The sequence below is a fragment of the Canis aureus genome, chromosome 16 (genome assembly GCF_053574225.1).
Source record: "Canis aureus isolate CA01 chromosome 16, VMU_Caureus_v.1.0, whole genome shotgun sequence".
Lineage (NCBI taxonomy): Eukaryota > Metazoa > Chordata > Mammalia > Carnivora > Canidae > Canis > Canis aureus.
In genome coordinates this window covers 39634177-39640187 of record NC_135626.1, presented here as the reverse complement: position 1 = coordinate 39640187, position 6011 = coordinate 39634177, and positions in this window count along the sequence as shown.

The window sequence follows — 6011 nt, the reverse complement described above, 5'->3', positions numbered from 1 at the left end:
AGGTTGATTGGTTCAGTTACTCACCTGTTGAAGGACATTGCGATGTTTCAAGTTCAGATGTACGTATCCATGTATTTGAAGAAATTTATTGAGGTTTCCTGCTTGCAGGCAAACACTGCCACTTTTCAGTTGTAAGACATACTAATTCTAATACTCTTGGATTTAGTAAATTTGTCTTTATTTATTTTCTTTATCTCTCATTCCTTATATGTTTTAAAACTTGCATCATATACCCATTTTCTAGGACTAAAGGGTTCTGATATTCTAGTGTTTTTGCAAGAGAATCACTCTTCTGAGAATTTCAACATCATCTTTTTTGGACAGTTTATGTCTCAGTTGAAAGGAAAAGATCCTTCTTTTGGTATAGGACAGCTAGTCAATTTCTGAATAAAGAAAGAATAAGAGAAAAAGATACAACTTCATTTTTTTTAAAAAAGGTTTTATTTATTTATTCATGAGAGACACAGAGAGAGACAGAGAGAAGCAGAGACGCAGGCAGAGGAAGAAGCAGGTTCCATGCAGGGAGCCCGATGTGGGACTCTATCCCGGGTCTCCAGGATCATGCCCTGGGCTGAAGGTGGTGCTAAACCGCTGAGCCACTCAGGCTGCCCACAACTTCATTTATTAAACTAAAATTTCATTTGAATGAAAAACTCAGTATAAGGAAACTGTTAAAGTACTAGAGGGATTTTCAGTGAGGGATTTTTCAAACATAAGTTTAAGCTTATGCTAAGAACACACACAATAAAGGGAAAAAATAAACCAATTTATATAAATAAAAATGATCTCTACTGAGTTATCAGTAGGCCCCAGTCATCAGAGTTTCTCAGGGACATTCTTTTCCCAAAATACAAGCTCTTATGGAAATCCTAGGGTTCTTCTCATACTCCACAACGAAACCCTCTAGGGCCTTTGCCTCCACAACAACTTGGAAACTGCTTGTGTTCCCTCACCTTCCTGTGAAGAAAGAAAAGGCTAAGGATCTTTCCAATAGAAGATTGTGTCTGGGATCATCTGAGTTATATAAGATGTTGACTCAGAACACCACTCAAACCTTTAAGTAGAGGTTGAATCAGGAGCCTAGGCTCTTATCTTGGCTGTGTCAACCTGGAAATTAGGGCCAGAACATAATGGCTAGGAACAAAGAAGCATTATAAGGAATCTGATCAGATTTATAAGTCCTTTATGGTAGAAAGGAATCCTTGAAATCATTTCATCCAACTTCTTCCATTTGGTTCATGAGTCTTCCTCTACAATACCAGCTTACACTTAAGTCTCTCCACTATGTATGGAGGAAGCCATTCCATAAAACTTGATGGTGAGTAAAAAAAATTTTTTTTCCCTATGAGCCATACACTTATCCTGTATCAGGCCATGACATCCATTTGGGGCAAATCCAATCTCTGACATACAGCTTCTCCATGTTGCATAGCCATGGCTTTGCTCAATTTTCCTTTAGGTTAATTTTCTCAAGTTTTTTCATCTGTTCTTCATTGATCAGGATGTCACCATCCTAGCAGTTTTGCTTTTAATATACTGCAGCTTGTCTATATTCTTCTAATGTAGTCCAGAATTGAACACATTTTGAGATGTGTTCTGAATGCTCAGAGAAGAGTGAAATGGTGTCTTCTTCCTTTTTATTTGTTTAATTTTTATTTATTTTTTTATAAATTTGTTTTTTATTGGTGTTCAATTTGCCAACATATAGAATAACATCCAGTGCTGTCTTCTTCCTTTTTAAATACCATACTTGTGTTAATGTATCAATGTTTGCACTCAGAAATTAATGGCACTAAGTGTGGACTTGTACTGAGGTTACTATTATGTAAACTCCTACGTCTTTTTCATTACAAACTGCTTCAATCTATTCTTATAGCTGTCTGGTGGCTATCTGTAAACCAGCAGTTCTTAATCTCTTTTACTGCCAAACACCAGGAGTAACATAGCTCATTTTGGTAATAATATTATACCCAGGGAAGAGGTACTGAGGGTAAATACAACCTTAGGATGCGTAGATAGTTCAAATAAATCTCTCAAGAAGTTTAGCTATACCTACTCCTCCCCAATCTCATGTGCCATGTTGCATTGGTACCTACTCTTTGAGATCTAAGAAAAGTTCTGAGATTTCACCTTGTTAGATTAGTTTCTTGTGAAAGGATGTCTAAATCATTTGGAACCATGATTCTAGCATTAAATATATACAATCTTCCCCAAATAGGCTCCCAATGTTTTGATGAACATACTATATGTAAAGACTCTCAACAAAGTTGACATGTCCATGGTTCTGTTTTCAGAAAGACTAGTCCAAGGAAAGTAATGACTACTCAAAAACCATCCTAAAGTTGAAAATGACACATATTTGGAAGAACATAATTCAAAAATAGGATTTTCCAGGGTTCTCATCCTTCCCTGGGCTCCCATGATCCCCAAGGGGAAAATGTATTTAAAGAGTCAATTGGTGAATTGGCAGTACCAGCTCATTTTTTTTGAAACACTAGTTGGCTAATCTTTTGGTTGAGAAATTTTTACTCTTTCAAGTTTTACTCCAACTCCACTATATAAAGGCTGATGTTGTTTAACCTGTATATTCATCTTCTGTCTCCTTTCTTGGAAATAAAGACCTAGAGAGTGAAATCTGATCAACAACTTGAATAATGAAGCAGAAGAACATCCGGCATCTTCAGAGCCCAACAATTTAAAGAGACAGCAAGATGGTAAGGTGTAAACTAGAATAAAACGCAAAGACACTAGGCAATTTAACTTGGGTTGACAGGTAAATATTGGAAATAAAAATGAGTCAATATGCCCTGATAAAGCCAGAAAGACAAGAACTCAAAGTGAGAAGGAAAGTCAGCCCAACAGAGCAGACATGAGGGACCTAAACCTTATGATACAGCTGGATAGAGAGTTTCTAACTATCTCTGCAGCCAACTTCCCCCCAAAAGCCCTAAAGCTGAGTTCTGGAGGTTTGTTTCTGGAGAAAAATGAAATACCACCTCACATCAATAAAATCCCACAAAACAGCAAGTACTGGCAAGGATGTGGAGAAATTACAATGCTTGTACACTGTTGGCAGAGGTGTAAAATGATGCAGCTACAATGGAAAACAGTAGGAAAGTCCCTAAAAAATGAAAAATAGACCTACTGTATAAGCCAGCAATCCTATTTTGTGTATATAGCTAAAAGAAATGAAATCCACGTTGAAGCAAATGGTGGGTATTTGTCATTTCTAATAGCTGAGTAATATTCCATTGTATACATAAACCACATCTTTTTTATCCATTCATCTTTCGTTGGACACCGAGGCTCCTTCCACAGTTTGGCTATCGTGGCCATTGCTGCTATAAACATCGGGGTGCAGGTGTCCCGGCGTTTGGTCTCATTCATTTGGGGAATATAAAAAATAGTGGAAGGGAATAAGTGGAAAGGAAAAAAATGAGTGGGAAATGTCAGAGAGGGAGACAGAACATGAGAGGCTCCTAACTCTGGGAAACGAACTAGGGGTGGTGGAAGGGGAGGTGGGCAAGGAGTGGGGGTGACTGGGTGACGGGCACTGAGGGGGGCACTTGATGGGATGAGCACTGGGGGTTATTCTATATGGTGGCAAATTGAACACCAGTAAAAATTAAATTCATTAAAAAATAAAAATAAAAAATAAATTACACTACTGTGAGCTCCTTTGATGATTCTTTCCATAGCATGTTGCCATTGTTTGTATATCTGTGTGTGTGGCACGGGTGCTTCCAGTAACCTGAAAGAACATGGAGGAACTTGACAGAGGCAGTTCCTCAAAGCTTGAATGAACAGAATAAAGGAGCAGGTCTCTAAGCCTTGGGCCTTCAGTATCAACATCATCAGGATACTTGCTAGAAATGCCAAACCTCAGGCTCCTCATGTAATCAGAACCTCTAGGATTTGTCCCAAACATATTTAACAAGCCCTTTGGATGATTTGCTGAATGCTTAACTTGCACTATCATGAGTGGAGAATGTGGAGAAATGGCAACTAAAAGAACTTATATTGACTAAGAGCCATTCACATTTCAAAGGGATCAAAAAACAGAAATAAAAGGCATTCAAATTGGCAAAGAAGAAGTCAAACTCTCCCTCTTCACCGATGACATGATACTCTATATAGAAAACCCTAAAGACTCCACCCCAAGATTGCTAGAACTCATACAGCAATTTGGCAGTGTGGCAGAACACAAAAAATCAATGCCCAGAAGTCAGTGTCAGTCTATACACTAACAATGAGACTGAAGAAAGAGAAATTAAGGAGTCAATCCCATTTACAATTACACCCAAAAGCATAAGATACTTAAGAATAAACCTAACCAAAGAGGTAAAGGATCTATACCCTAAAAACTACAGAACACTTCTTAAAGAATTTGAGAAAGACACAAAGAGATGGAAAAATATTCCATGCTCATGGATTGGAAGAATTAATATAGTGAAAATGTCAATGCTACCCAGGGCAATTTACACGTTTAATGCAATCCTTATCAAAAAACCATGGACTTTCTTCAGAGAGTTGGAACAAATTATTTTACTGGTGCAGCCACTCTGGAAAACTGTGTGGAGGTTCCTCAAACAGTTAAAAATATACCTGCCCTACGACCCAGCAATTGCACTGTTGGGGATTTACCCCAAAGATACAAATGCAATGAAACGCCGGGACACCTGCACCCCGATGTTTCTAGCAGCAATGGCCACGATAGCAAAACTGTGGAAGGAGCCTCGGTGTCCAACGAAAGATGAATGGATAAAGAAGATGTGGTTTGGGATCCCTGGGTGGCGCAGCGGTTTAGCGCCTGCCTTTGGCCCAGGGCGCGATCCTGGAGACCCGGGATCGAATCCCACGTCGGGCTCCCGGTGCATGGAGCCTGCTTCTCCCTCTGCCTGTGTCTCTGACTCTCTCTCTCTCTCTCTGTGTGTGTGACTATCATAAATAAATAAAAAATAAAATAAAATTTAAAAAAAAAAAAAAAAAGAAGATGTGGTTTATGTATACAATGGAATATTACTCAGCTATTAGAAATGACAAATACCCACCATTTGCTTCAACGTGGATGGAACTGGAGGGTATTATGCTGAGTGAAGTAAGTCAGTCGGAGAAGGACAAACATTATATGTTCTCATTCATTTGGGGAATATAAATAATAGTGAAAGGGAATATAAGGGAAGGGAGAAGAAATGTGTGGGAAATATCAGAAAGGGAGACAGAACGTAAAGACTGCTAACTCTGGGAAACGAACTAGGGGTGGTAGAAGGGGAGGAGGGCGGGGGGTGGGAGTGAATGGGTGACGGGCACTGGGTGTTATTCTGTATGTTAGTAAATTGAACACCAATAAAAAATAAATTAAAAAAAAAGAAGATTTGTATGGAATCAGAAAAGAACCTGAATAGCCAGATTTTAAAACACAAACCCCGAATTTTAAAACACAAAACCATAGCGGGGACATCACAATGCCAGATTTCAGGTTGTACCACAAAGCTGTGGTCATCAAGACAGTGTGGTACTGGCACAAAAACAGACACATACATCAATGGAACAGAATAGAGAATCCAGAAGTGGACGCCCAACTTTATGGTCAACTAATATTCGACAAAGCAGGAAAGACTATCCACTGGGAAAAAGTCTCTTCAATAAATGGTGCTGGGAAAATTGGACATCCACATGCAGAAGAATGAAACTAGATCACTCTCTTGCACCATACACAAAGATAAACTCAAAATGGATGAAAGATCTAAATGTGAGACAAGAATCCATCAAAATTCTAGAGGAGAACAAAGCCAACACCCTTTTTGAACTTGGCCACAGTAACTTCTTGCAAGATACATCCATGAAGGCAAAAGAAACAAAAGCAAAAATGAACTATTGAGACTTCATCAAGATAAGAAGCTTTTGCACAGCAAAAGATACCATCAACAAAACTAAAAGACAACCTACAGAATGGGAGAAGATATTTGCAAATGACGTATCAGATAAAAGGCTAGTTTCCAAATCTATAA